General features: G+C 43.2%; 1 protein-coding gene across 2 annotated transcripts in view; it reads left to right on the top strand.

Moving 5' to 3' along the window:
- The window catches only part of EHD3 (EH domain containing 3), a 94,561-nt gene that overhangs the window by 48,119 nt on the left and 31,232 nt on the right, over positions 1 to 15,210 (top strand). The gene's annotated exons all lie outside the window — the stretch shown is intronic.

The following is a 15,210-nucleotide window of genomic DNA, read 5'->3' as shown; positions in this document are numbered from 1 at the left end:
CTATTGCGAATCACGGGCGGAATCGCCGCAATTCGGAACGCGGAGATGTGAACGGAGTCTAAAAGGGTTAAGCTAACCCCATTTGCAGACCGAAGTTCATCTCTCTGATCTAAAAGAACCAAATGATGCAATGGGGTTTATTTACTAAAGCTAGAGAGGGCAAAATTTGTCACAATTCTGCAGAGAATCCAATCAGCTTCAAACCTCAACTTGTTTAATTAAGCTTTAGCAATAAAACCTGGAAGCTGATTGGTTTCTCTGCAGAATTGTGACTAATTTTGCCCTCTCTAGCTTTAGTAAAATAAGCCCCAATGCTTCTTTTTATCTCTCAGCGCTGAGCAATTTTGTCATAAAGTTTGCCGGCTGCCATTTATTTATTTATTTATTTATTTATTTATTTATTTGACAGCTGTGAGTAGAGAATGGCTCTGTACTCAAATCGTGGAAATGCTGGATTAAGATCGTAAGGGAGTTGAATCAAGATCGTGATTTTTTTTTAACGATTAATCGTGCAGCTCTACAATCTAGACAAAGAGAAACAGATCTTTTTTCAACTTTGATCTTTGTTTCAATGTTGCTCCTGTACATAGAATAAAAGTCATACTTTTTATAATTTGCTCTATTTAAAATGACACTAATGACATTTCTTTTTTAGTGCAGCAGTAAACAAAAATGAATTAAGAAGAAAAAAGTTGAAATACTAATTCTTAGGGGGGAAAAAAAAGGAGTTAAAGTGGGAGTAAACTACCATGTATTATTTTTACCATTAGGCTATAATAAGGCTTACCTATAGGTACAGTAAATATTTCCTAAACATGCACTGTTTAGGAGATATTAACGTTAAATGCAGTCGGTACCATGACCGGCGCATGCGCTGAAAGAACGGCATACCTACAGAACCGTGCGATAAACGACTCCCGCGTGCATGTGCAGGTGTGACGTCATTGCCTACCCAGCGATTCATATGGCCAAAGCCTGCAAACCTAGAAGGAAGACTGGGTGAAGATGGAAGCGCCTTCAGTGGTAACAACAGGCCGCTGGAGAGCTTCGTTTTCAAGTAAGTCTGTCACAATGTGCTAGTATACCATGCATGCTATCACATTATGACCTAAACTGCCCAGTGCCTATTTTATTTTTTTACGGCATTAAATAAAGCTGATAAAGGGCAAACTATGGAGTTAAATGGCAACAAATTATATTGATTTACTTATTTTTTACTGATCAGGTTACTTTAGGCCCCAACCCGCATTCCGTGTGCAGTTCCTGCATAACGTTCAAAACATACTGCAGTTGCAATCTGCCGCACGGGCCAATGTTAAGTTAATGGCACCCCAAACGCAGGTTACAAATGCATTCTGTGCCCTGTGATCTGCTTGCAGTGAGTATCCAAAAGTAGTGCATGCACTACTTTTAGTGCAGTGCAATTTGAGCCCATTCAAAATGAATGACCTGAAATTGCACCGCAATGAACCGAATGTGGATCCCATGGTAATGTACAGCGAGTTTGCGTGTGCTTCCTAGCATGAACTGACCCTTAACTGACATCATATGCAGATCCATTCGATCTGTAGGTGAATGAAACAGAGTAGATACAAAAAATAACATTGTTTCTTTATATCTCTCTATCTTGCAATTGATCACTGTTTGTAAGGTCCATTTTTTTTTTACAGCAGCGGCTATGACAGCTGCTTTAATACACAGCTTAAAAATGTTTTACATGCTTAAAAACCTTTATTTTCACAATCTTGCCTCCACTTTCCTGTTATAATAGTTGTGAAGTGTGCTTAAATAGGAAGTAAACCCTGATGGGTTTACTTCTTCTTTGTCTCCCTACAAAGGTAAAGCATAATAGGCTACTATGCATCACAGAGTAGCCCATTATGTGTCACTTACCTGACACAGGAGCCAGCGATGTCACCGCTGTCCCCTGTAGTATGGAGCGTCCATCTTATTCCAGGTATCGCTGCTCCAGCCACTCACAGCACCGGAGCAGCGATGACTTCACTCCTGCCCATGCTGCTAATGGCGATAGTAGACCGTAGACAGCAGTGACTGACTTTTAGTAAATATCTCCTAAACCGTGTAGGTTTAGGAGATATTTCTTGGACCTACAGGTAAGCCTTAATCTAGGCTTACCTGTAGGTCAAAGTGGTTTGTAATTGTTTACAACAATTTTAAAGCTGAAGTTTAGGTACAATTTTTATCCTGCATAATATTCGTTCAGCCTGGCCCATTGTAAATATGTTTATCTCATACCTGAGTGATCCCTATGTAAGCTCCAAATTACTTTAGTAGTCTTTGCTCCTACACTAATAGCAGATGTCATCTGGGTCTAGAGTGGGTCCAATACATGGCATTCTCTGATAGGACAAGGTGGGGATTGTGTATTCAGTGAAAAAATACAAGGCTTTCTCTGAATGGCAGTAGTGCTGATCGAACTGGCCTTTGTAGTTACCATGCAGAGGGGTAGTCGCTGTGCACTGGACATGGAAGACTGCTGACATCACTGTGATAGTGGCGACTACTACAATGATTTGCAGCTTACATAGGTATTGGTTAGGAATGAAAAATGCAAAAATCCAAGCTGCACCAACGTAACTATGCAAGAAAAGTCATACCCAAACTTCAGCTTTAAATTAGACTGTACAGTCCAATGGGTGCCATAACCGTATTCTAAAGAATACACCCCTTCTTTCTCAGCAACAGGTAGTGAGAGTGTGCTTCTTGTTAGGGGTATTCATGTGTGCTAGCATAGAGCAGGGGACTCCAAACTTTTCAAACAAAGGGCCTTTTTATTGTCCTTTAGACTTTAGAAGGGCCGGATTGTGGCCAGCAGAGGCAGAAAATGTCACGGGCCCAGCATCAGTTAAAATAAATCTGGCGTCAGGTTTGGTGGTCAATAGAAGGAGGAGTAGTGCCCCTATTAGTAGGAGGAATAGTATCCCATCATTGGTATCAGTGGAATATATAGTGCCCCATTGTTGGTGTCAGCAGGAGGAATAGTGCCCCAAGGGCCAGATAAAGGCTAGCAAAGGGCCACATCTGACCCTAGGGCCGCAGTTTGGAGGCCCCTGGCATAGAACATCAAAGTGAGAGGGTGGACACCACATTAAGGCTCCTTTCAGATGGATGGACTCTACCAGGAGATCCGCCTGCTCAACAGGGAAATTTGTCCACTGAGCAAGCGGATAAGTCCGCGTGCGCTCTACTTATGCAGAGTGGACACAGGTACAGCCCACTTTCCTCAATGGGTGGATGGGGAACGGATCTGTTTTTAGCGGATAGGATCAGATGTCGGCAGGTGTCAATGGACTCGTCCGTTGACATCCGCCATTCAACAGAGGGCAATGGATGGTCTGCTCAGGTACGCCTATAGAATACAAAAACGCACACACCTTCCCTTCAACGCACTACAACACTCAGATGTGATTACACGTGCGTTGCATTGCCCAAAAGAAGTGATGGTGCATTTATTTTGTGAGTAAGGCTCATGAAGCACCATACAATCTAAAGTGTAAATAATTCATCTGCTGTTGAGGTAAATCGTGAAGCAGCTTTCTTGTGCTCGCTCAATAGAATATCATAATAGCACCAATTTTGGACAGGAGCCATTTAATCTACCTATGTTTTTGGAGTGAGGGAAGAAACCTACATAAGCACTGGGAGAACATGCAAACTCCATGCAGATAGTGTCCTGACCCAAGACCCCATTTCTGCAAGGCAGAAGTGTTAACCACTAAGCCACTGAAGAAAGCCCCCATTTTTGCTGCAAGCAATTTTTCTTCCAAACAATCCCAAAAAATTACAGGCAGAAATGTCTCTGTAAGAATACATTTTAGTGCAGTGTGTCTTTGATTAAACAGGTTCATATTCTTCCTGCTGCTGAATAGTGACCATTCACAAGAACTTCCCTAGAAGGCAACTTATTTACTTCACCTTTTTTATTTTTTCGGAACCTCCATGTAGGAAAAACCCTTTGTAGTCATCACTTTTCCCATAATAGAATGTGCTTTCCCTTTTTATATCTCTCACTTTGACTTCCTTCTTGTAGTCAGGATGTTGGTCTTTACAGTTCATAATTCAGCCAGGGTGGAAATTGTGGAAACCTTGTGAAATAAAGATTTATGCCTTTGTTGGAAACAGAATTCTTCTCTCTGAGGTGCACAGGCTGCAAATAATCTAAAAGTTATAAATCTTTCACAGGATACCTCCAGCTTTGCTGCGTAGTTGTACTTCTTATTCTATGATCTTGTTGCTGTAGACAGGCCGCATGCTGTCAGCGGTGAAGTGGAAGCATGTGCCGTTCTGGAAAGAATTACGTTTAGGCAAAGTCTAAACCACTTTTTATTTTATTTTATTTTTTACAAGAAGGACTGTTTTATTTTTTTATTTTTTTTATTGTCTGTGTCTCAATGGAGAGATTTGGCCTTCAGAGAAGTAGCAGGATGAAAGCAGAGATCTCTCCAAAGGGAAGGAACAGTTGTCGCCAGGTTTCCCCATCAGAAGAATTCCTCGCTGTTTTTGTACCAGAGACAATGGGGGCTATTTACGAAAGGCAAATCCACTTTGCACTGCAAATGCACTTGAAAGTGCAGTCGCTCTAAATCTAAAGCCGCGTACACACGGGCGGACTGTCTGGCCAACTAAGTCCGTCAGACAATCCGACGGACAGTCCGTCCTACTTTTGAATGAACGGACTTGACCACACACGATGAACAGACAGTCCGCTGAAAGCTTGCGCGATGACGTGTACAGCACGTACGACGGGACTAGAAATAGGACGTCCAATACACAGCAATGCAACCTTTCGCCACGTAAATCCTTTCTGAGCATGCGCCATACTTAGTCCGTCCAACTTGCCTACTCACGAGCGGACTGTCCGCTGAAACCAAAGTTGGACGGACAATATTACGGAAATTCCGAAAGACTTAGTCCGCCAGACTGTCCGCTGAAAAAGTCAGCTGAAGCCCACACACGAGCGGACTGTCCGCTGAAATGTGTTTCAGCGGACTAAGTTGGACAGACAGTCCGCCCGTGTGTACGCGGCTTAAGGGGTAGATCTGAAATGAAGGGAAGCTCTGCTGATTTTATCATCCAATCATGTGCAAGCTAACATGCTGTTTTTTTATTTTCCTTGCCCCCCTCGGATCTACAGCGACTTTACTTCCAAGTGCACTTGCAGCGCAAAGTAGATTTTCCTTTAGTAAATAACCCCCCACTGTTTAACATGATAAATAGGTTGAATCACTGCAGCATTTGACTGCAAATAGTATCATTGTACTTTTTTTTTTTTTTATTAATATGAGAACTTTCCAAGTGCCACATCCAAATCTATAAGACTAGAGAGTAGGAGGAGGTCCAAGTGAGGACAAACATCCCCAAAAGGACCCCTAAATGCAGACTTTATAGGCACACCACGAGACCATCAATTATATAAAAATTCATACTTTATTAAAATTCACTTATAATATCCACAATACATATAAAATGGTGTAAAGAACCCACTCATAAAATCAAATACCCTCTACTGGATCCATACTCAAAGGCCTGAACATTGATGAATAAACAAAGCAATATAGCAATATTATATATAAACAGGATGTACCAAATCCAGAAGTATGCCAACGAGTTTCTTGGTACTGTCCCTTCATCAGGATAAGAGAGGGTAAGTAGGCGAAAACAATAACAAGGATAGAGCAACCTAGAAGCGTCTGGTGGGTGGACATAGAGGCATACATGTTGTCCAAATCCTCAATGGTGCAAGGTATGGGCCAATATTTCTCTATTATAAAGAGGTGTAATAACTGGATCAAACTGGTTCCTGATGGATTATCAAAGATAAAGGGACAATGATGTAGTGCAAATAACATGATCAAGCCATATAAGAGTCCATAATTCCCAGGGTCAAAGAGTATCCAGTTATAGATTCCATATATCCCCTTATAACTCTACCTCATCAATACATCAATGTAAAGGCCATCATCTGCCACTGCCTCAATGTTTAAGGCCACCATCTGCCATCAGCCAAAGCCAACAACATTTTTGTTTTTCCTATTCATTAATAAAAACTTTGTAAAAGAAAAAAAAAATGACACAGAGGTTCTAATTGTCACATTCAGATCTCCTGGGATCCTAGCACTTGGTCTCCTCCCTGGCACTTTGCCCCTGACACTTCCAGATTTCACCCAGAGTGCTGGCACCATGATCAGCCAGGAGACTGCTCTCTTAACCCCACAGCCAATTAGTAGACAACTGTTCTGTTTGGCGCCACCTTAAATTTTAAAGTGATACATGGCTCGGAGTTTGAGCTACTCCTCAGCCAAGCCTCTCTGCTGGAGCACCCATCTGTACCTCCTGTGTCCTCTGTATCTGCCTCCAGCCTTTGGTACTCAGTGTCTTCAACACCGTTGGTGCCCAGTGACTCCAAGGGGTGGGTTTACTATAGGCAAGTAGACTGTGCACTTCTCATGTGCAGTTGCACTCTACAAGGTGCAGTTGCTACAGAGTTTGGTAAATGAGAGGTAACTCTGCTGACTTTCATCATCCAATGCTGTTTTTTTTTTCTTCTTGCTTATAATTGGGTATTCTTTGCAGAGTGATGCTTTGCCTCATTTACTAAGCTCTGAAACAACTGCACTTGCAAAGTGCACAGTATATTTGTCTTTAGTAAATCAACCCCCAAATGCAGTCCCAGTCACATTATCTAGTGACTCTAGTCAGGGCCGGGACAAGGGGTGGGCAGGAGGGACGGCTTCCCCTGGCGCAATGGTTTATTGCAGGGGTAGGGGGCACCCTGACCCTAACCCTAAGGGAAAGGGGGGTGCACTTTGGCATCTTTGCCCTGGGCTCTGGATGACCTTGTCCCGCCACTGACTCTAGTGCACCACCTTGTTTTTCAGTGCCTCCAGGACCCCCCCATGTCATCTAGTGACTCCAAGTGTGCCCCAGTAAATCTCTTGTCTTCTAGTGACTTGCAGCATGCCCTGTGCCTCCAGTATGCTCCCAAGAACCTCTGTGACATTTGTATCTTCATGTAGCCTCTGATATGATCCATACAAGTCGAAAAATCTTTCTTTCATGCTGCATACACACGATCGGAATTCTTGCCGGAGAAAGCTCTGATGATTTTCCCGTCAGAATTCCGACGTAATTCCTCTCAAACTGTCTTGCCTACACATGGTCACACCAAATTCCGTCCGCCAACATTGCGGTGACGTACAACACATACGACAGGACTAGAAAAAGGAAGTTCAAAACCTAGTAGCCAATAGCTTCCATCTCGTAGTTGAATCTGAGCATGTGTGAGTTTTTGCGTGTCGGAATTGCATACACACGATCTGAATTTCCGATAGAAAGTTTTTCCATCGGGAAAATTGAGAACATGCTATAAAATTTTTGCTGGCGGGAATTCGACCAGCTAAATTCCGATGGATCATACACACAGTCGCATTTTCCGATGAAAAGCTCTCATTGGTCTTTTGCTGGCCGAAATTCCAATCTAGTGTACGCTGCATTAGTGTTTACAAATCACTGTTTATGACAGTAATTCTTCCACATTATACACAGCTATGAAATATGTTGCCATTACATACACTTTAAAGCAGGATAGGCATCCTTTGAGAGGAGGAGATCCACCTGAACAACAAGAAGAAATCAAAGATCACTGGAGTTTGGCACCCTATGAAATTAACTAGCAAGGCCTAGTACTAAACAGTAAGGAACACATAGAAAAATATAGTTAAACAAATGTCACTGTAAAAATATAAACTTGGCCTACCTTAAAAGTTGTCAGTATCAGTCAGTAGAGCAGTGGACAGTGTCAGTCGTTTTTTATTTTTTTTATTATTTTTTACAATTTCATTTTTGTATTTCTTAATTTTTTTTAGCAGCCCTGTTGGGGAAGGGGCTCTGGTGAAATGTAAGGGATCTAAACAGAGCCCTGATATGTCACTTTTGAGACAGAGAAAGGAGATTGGGGACAGTCTTCAATCTTCCATTTCTGTAGCCTGCACACGATGAATGAACAAGAATGTCTCCATGTGCTTTCACAAACTGAAGCATAGTCAACACTATGCTTCAGTTCGGTATGAACACAGTGACTGATCATTACCAATAACTCACTGTGTTCATTCAGAAAAGAAAGGGCTTGGTCAATATACTCTGCTCTCTATCCTGACAGCACAGCAGCCGATGGGAGAGGAGAAGATGGGGATGGGGGACCAGGGAGCATACATGGGGAACCATAGGTGTGCGCAGCCTATTGCATTAGGCTGTGCACCTTAAGGCCCTTTTTACATTGGGGCGGTTTTCAGGCGCTACAGCGCTAAAATTAGAGCCTGTGTAGCGCCTGAAAAAACTGGAGCGGTGCGCTGGCAGGACGGTGAAAAAAGTCCTGCTAGCCGCATCTTTGGAGCGGTGTATTCCCCGCTTCTAAACCGCTCCTACCCACTGAAATCAATGGGGGCAGCGCGGCTATACCGCCTGAAAAGCGCCGCTGCAGCGGCGCTTTGCGGGTGGTTTTAACCCTTTTTCAGCCGCTAGCAGGGGTTAAAACCACCCTGCTAGCGGCCGCATACTGCCGCTAAAACAACAGTAAAGCGCCGCTAAAAAGCGTTTTTTTTTAGCGGTGCTTTACCGCCGACGCCCGCACCGCCCCAGTGTGAAAGGGGCCTAAAGCTCAAACACGTGTGGGTGTGTGTGCCTACATATATATGACCCCGACACATTGATCTCCCTTGTAGCACAGTGAAAGAACAGCTTAAACACTTCTCTTATGGCATATCCACAAGAGGGAGATCATTCCCTTCTTCCTGCGGCCACACAGAGTGATAGTACTAATGCGCATGAAGTGATTAGGATGTGCCCAGGCACATCCGACACATCCTGTGCACACGCCTATGAGGGGAACCCGGGTAGACGAAGGAAGGGCAACCTGGGCAGGAGGGGTGGCATTTACTGGAACCAATTCCCTGTATTTTCCTCCTGCAGCAGCTGAATACCGGAGGGAGAGTAGGAGAAGCTGGCATTCATCTGCTGCAGGAGAAAAATACAGGGAATTGGTTCCACTAAATGCCATCCATGCTGCGTATCTGCAAAAACTCTGTTTAGTTTTGAATGGAAGAGAGAATGGTTAAATCACTGGTCAGGTTTTTCTTCTTTGTGTAAGATTTTTACATACTTCCTGTCCTAGAGGCACAGCAGAAAGTGAGAGTAAATCTCTCCAGAATGGAGGGAAATATTTTCTAACAGGGTTATCACAATTAGTAGATGTCTCCCAAAGATTCCCTACTGTTTGTAATGTATTCTTTCATTTGCAAGCATGTGTGATCTTGTTCACCCATTTTTTTTCTTACAAATATCATACTAATTTGTTCTGTTATCGTACAAGAACATTTTCCGTGCTTGTCCATTCATATAATTTTTTTGCATGAGCTGTCCTGATTGGCTCTCGAAAGCTGTGTAGTAATGATCAGATTATCGGACATAAGCTTATAAAGAATTTTTTTTTTTTATCGTGTGTAGTAGGCATTAGCCCACGTACACACGGTCGGAGATTTTGCCAACCAAATCCGTCGGATTTTGCCCGTCGGATTTAGTCCGACGGATTGTGTCCGAAACTGTTGCATACACACGGTTGGGCCAAGTTGGTGAAAAATCCGATCTTTCAGAACGTGATGACGTAATTTCGCTACGATGGGACTACATTCAGGCTAGTAGCCAATAGCTTTGATGTAGGAATTTGATCTGAGCATGCGTGGCACTTGGTCCGATGAAAATGCTCTACACATGATCGGATTAGGTCCGTCCGGCCCAGTTGGTCGGGAAATATTTTCAACATGTTGGAAAATTGGGTCGGACGGAGATTCGGACGGAATCAGTCCGATGCATACCACACACAGTCGGATTATCTGACGACACGGTCCGATAAGACTCATTCCGACAGATTCTCCGACCCTGTGTACAAGGGCTTAGAGTGAGTGAATCTCACCAGCTGGGACACAAACAGTAATAAAAACAAGGCAGAGCTTCCAAAACTCTCATGCTGTATCCCAAAAAAAAAAAAGGTTTTAGCCATGCATACACTTTAATAGTTAAAACCATGCAATGAAGTCATTGCAGCTTGTCCAATCAAAGGTCTGGAGCACGCCAACCCGATAGGAAGACCGAGTAAAGATGGAAGCACTGGTATCGGTGACAGCGTAACCCTGGAGAGCTTAGTTTTAAGGTAAGTTTCACATAATGTGCTAGTATTTGATGCATACTAGCACATTATAACTTTGCCTTGCAGGTATAAGAAAAAACAAAAAAGAAAAGGCAGATGAATACAGCTTTAAGTGTTCTGTAGAAAATGACATTTTGATTCTAGTCTTGATCGCATCCCTGAAAAGGAAACTGAATTTATGCTATAAATTTTCTGGACTAGCCTCCTGGGGCTGTACTAGGATGGTGATCTTGGCACAGAAGCTAAAAGTGTAATTTTCCACTTGTGCCCAACATTCACAAGCTACGTCAGGCCCTTTGCTGTTAAGTGTCCTGAATAGAAGGTAATGAATTATGGATAAGTGTCCCTCTATGCTCAGCTGTGTTTACCCTCTCCAGCTGCACAGCACAGTGACCGCACTGCTCTATTCTGCGGTTCTGCTCCACGCTGGGTCTTCCTGCTGTGTATAAAGGACAGCGGTTTGTTGGGGTCAATCATTCTTTTCTTTTTTCTTTGACCTTCTTTGTCTGCTAAATATATTTGTAAAGCTAATAAAACATTTTTCCTGTACTTCATGCTTCTTGTTATAGTCAAGGGCATACTTCTGACGTATAGTGCCAAGAAAAAGTATTCATACCCCTTGAAATATTCCACATTTTGTCATGTTTCAACCCAAAACGTAAATGTATTTTATTGGGATTTTATGTGATAGACCAACACAAAGTGTACATTTGTATGCCCCCCCCCCCCGATTACTAGTACTTTGTAGAACCACCTTTCACTGCAATTACAGCTGCAAGTCTTTTTGGGGATGTCTCTACCAGCTTTGCACATCTACAGAGTGACATTTTTGCCCATTCTGGTTTGCAAAATAGCTCAAGCTCTGTCAGATTGGATGGAGAGCGTCTGTGAACAGCAATTTTCAAGTCTTGCCACAAATTCTCAATTGGATTTAGGTCTGGATTTTGACTGGGCCATTCTAACACATGGATATGCTTTGATCTAAACCAGCCTTTCTCAACCTTTTCAACACAGAGAAACCCTTGAAATAGTTCTCTGGTCTCGGGGAACCCCTTCTAAAAATTAGAAATCTGCAACTCGTGATACAGTAGTGTGATGGTCAGTGGGAAGAATGGTCCTTACACTTGTGGTCATTGGGAAGAATTGCCTCCTTACAGATAGCTAAAAAGATCAATGGTGTCGGTGGGAACTTATCTGAGAGGCAGAAATTGCCCAATGCTGATGGAACCCCTACCAACCTCTGGAGGTACCATAGGGTTCCTCGGAACCCTGGTTGAGAATCACTGATCTAAACCATTCCATTGTAGCTCTGGCTGTATGTTTAGGGTTGTTGTCCTGCTGGAAGGTGAACCTCCATTCATTTGAATGGGCTGCTGTAGCCGGAAGACCCTTTTTTAAAAACAAGCTGTGCCACACACGCGAATATGTGCTTGGCTGCTAATGCGTGGGGGTGGCATTAAGAACGAATGGCACCTTGCGTGTCTGCTAAAGAGCAGGGCGTTTCTGTGTGTGGGTCAGGAGCGCACGTAATTATGCATGTGTTCCCGACCTGCACATACGTGAACCTAACCTTAGTTAAAACTTTTGTTTATTAAAAGGAAAACAAATCCCTCCAGGTCATCTTTATACTAAAGAATCTTAAACAATTGTATCTTAGATTTTTACCTGCTTTTGTCCTGTAGATATTGAGGCCAAGCAAGTGCCATTGCGGGTAGCTTGTTGTAATCACGTCAGACGACCTGGGGGTTTGTTCATAACTGTTTTTACACAGGTTTAAAAGTGGAACTTCGTTGCATCTGAGGACTAAAAACCAAAAACATTGATTAATTCATTTTTTAAAATTGAAAGCATGGCCATGAGAAAGGGCAGATAATTCATGTAGCATTTACTTCCTGGAATCCATCTGCCCTGAGCTTAAACATGCAGGTGTTTTTCGTCAGAATCGGCGACCCATCAGATTAGGTAACAGAAGTGACGTTCCGTCACCTGTGCATGCGTTCCACTGCTACCAGGTTTGCTATTGCTAATCTGACACGTGCAGTCAGAAGGCGGCAGCAGGCATCTTACTACACCCAGCTACGTTTTGAATTTCACAGTAATTTTAGTAATAAAGTGAGCATATATAAATAAATATAGTATATTGACATCTTCAATGCTGTTTGGATGTTTAATTTTGAAAGGCTAAAGGTTTAGCGTTGACCAGTGTGGGGTGTACCAACATGGCCTCCGCCACCTTCCTACTGCTGGTGTCCAGCTTCTTTCAAAATGTAACATGAAAACAGCATCACAGATGTCAGCATACTATATTTATTAACCACTTGCTTACTGGGCACTTAAACCTGCCCAGACCAATTTTCACCTTTCAGCTCTGATGTACTTTGAATGACAATTGCGCAGTCATACAACACAGTACCCAAATTACATTTTTATCATTTTTTTCCCACAAATAGAGCTTTCTTGTGGAGGTATTTAATCACTGCTGGTATTTTTATTTTTTTCTAAACAAACAAAAAAAGATGTAAAAAAATAAATAAATATCATGTTTCATAGTTTGTTATAACATTTTGCAAACAGGTAATTTTTCTCCTTCATTGATATGTGCTGATGAGGTGGCACTGGTGGGCACTGATAGGCTGCACTGATGGGCACTGATAGGCACAGTTAAGGCGGTACTGATGGACACAGATAAGGCAGCACTGATGGGTGGCACTGATGGGTGGCACTGATGGGCACTGATGAATGGCACTGATGGGCACTGGTAGGTGACACTGATGGGCACTGATCAGTGTTGTACATCAGTGCCGCCTTTGTTGAGGCACTGATAAGTGGCACTGTGGGCACTGATGAGTGGCGCTGGTGGGCACTGGTAAGCGGCACTGTTGCCTACTGCTAAGGGGCACAGGTGGGCACTAGGGATCTGCAGCAGCTAGCCATGATCAGGACTAATGTCCCCATCACAGCCGTCGGTGATCAGCTTTTTTTTCTCTCCTCGCGCTGTCACCGATTACCGGCTCTGTTTACATCACGTGATCAGCTGTCATTGGCTGACAGTTGACCATGTGGTAAGGGGTTGGGATCGACCCCTTACTCCGATCTGTGATCCAGCGAGTCTCATAGATTCGCTGATCACAGAGCGCGGCGTGTACGCCCTGCAGGCAGCTCGGGCAAGGGACGACGTCAATAGACATCTTCCTGGCAAAGCAGGTCCGCCCTGTAGCCATCATTCGCCTATAGCACGGATCTGTAGAGGTTAATATACGCTCACTTATTGGTAGAATTACTGTGAAAATCAAGACATAGCTGGGTGTAGTAAGATGTCTGCTGTCGCCTTCTTCTGACTGCAGGTGTTCTGTCAGATTAGCAAACCTGGTAGCGGTGGAACATGTGCGCAGCTGACGGAATGTCACTTCCGTTACCTAATTTGATGGGTCACAGATTCTGATGAAACACAGGCAGGAGGGAGTGCTTAGCTAAGAGAACCCCTCCCCCTACTGAGACTCCTGAGATGTATGACATAATTTGCCTAGGCATGGAAACCAGGAAGTAACTGAAAAAAAAAAAGGTTATAACAAGTAAATATAATATACATTACAATCTATTTACCAATGCTAGCAGCATAAGAGTTAAAACTAGTCAATGTTGACTGAGAGATTGAAGTTCCGCTTTAAGAAAACTTTCATTTACACATTTTTTTCATTGGATTTGATTAAATAAATGTGTGAGAGTTTCATGTATCCTGTGAGAACAGAAATATTCTCTCATGCCGCGTACACACGGGCGGACTGTATGGCATACTTAGTCCGTCGAAACACATTTCAGCGGACAGTCCGCTCGTGTGTGGGCTTCAGTGGACTTTTTCAGCGTGCAGTCTGGCGTACTAAGTATTTCGGATTTTTCGAAATTCTGTCCGTCGTACTTTGGTTTCAGCGGACAATCCGCTCGTCAGTAGGCTAGTTCGACGGACTAAGAATGGCGCATGCTCAGAAAGGATTTACACGGCGGAAGGGTGCTTTGCTGTGTATTGGACTTCCTATTTCTAGTCCCGTCGTACGTGCTGTACACGTCATCGCGCAAGCTTTCGACGGACTGTTTGTGCATCCGTGTGTGGTCAAGTCCGTTCAGTCGAAAGTATGACGGACTGTCCGTCGGATTGTATGACGGACTAAGTACACCATACAGTCCGCCCGTGTGTACGCGGCATCAAGCAGCCTTAAGCCTCATACACACGATAGGACTTTTTACAAACTTTCCCTTGGATTTTTGTACAAAGGGCGTCGGCCCTGAACTTGTATTGCATACACACAGCAGGACTTTTTCAGCCAACTTTCACCAAATCACGTGGTTTTTCTGCTTTTTACCGCCACCTTTGGTCAACTTCTGTATTGTTGTCTGATCTTTTGCATTGGTTCTGAGCATGCCCGTTTGTACTTTGTACAAAAGGCCTATGGTTTTCTGTACACACGATCAGACTTTGCTCCATCGGACTTTTGTTGCCAGAAAGTTTGTCCGTTCGCACAGCCAACAAAAGTCCGATGAAAACCAAAAAGGTTTGTCCGATGGAGCGTACACACGGTCGGATGTTGCAACCAAAACAGCTCATTTGCATGTTTCTTGTCAAAAAGTCTGATCGTGTGTATGGGCCTTTAGATATGCAACAGCTTTGCAGATATTTAAAGCTGAACCCCAGCATAAGCAAATGTTGGCTAAATACAAAAGACTTGTGTATTGTTATATAAATCTCGGTGTGCTTTGTGTATTTCCTCCATATCTGTGCAGTAATCCAACGTGAAACTTTCCCTCTGTGCAGGAGCTTCCTGTAATAAAGACTGCTGCTCTCTCCTTATGTGAGGTGACTGGTCTTGTCTCCGCCCCTTCGTGTAGATTTCTATAGCCATCCTGTGTGTGTGTGTGTGTGTGTGTATATATATATATATATATATATATATATATATATATATATATATATATATATATATATATATATATAT

The sequence above is a fragment of the Lithobates pipiens genome, unplaced genomic scaffold (genome assembly GCF_037356315.1).
Source record: "Lithobates pipiens isolate NorthernLeopardFrog02 unplaced genomic scaffold, aLitPip1_a1.2 Scaffold_18, whole genome shotgun sequence".
Taxonomy (NCBI): domain Eukaryota; kingdom Metazoa; phylum Chordata; class Amphibia; order Anura; family Ranidae; genus Lithobates; species Lithobates pipiens.
The sequence above is the reverse complement of the archived record's forward strand: the minus strand, read 5'-3'. Positions and strand labels throughout refer to the sequence as shown.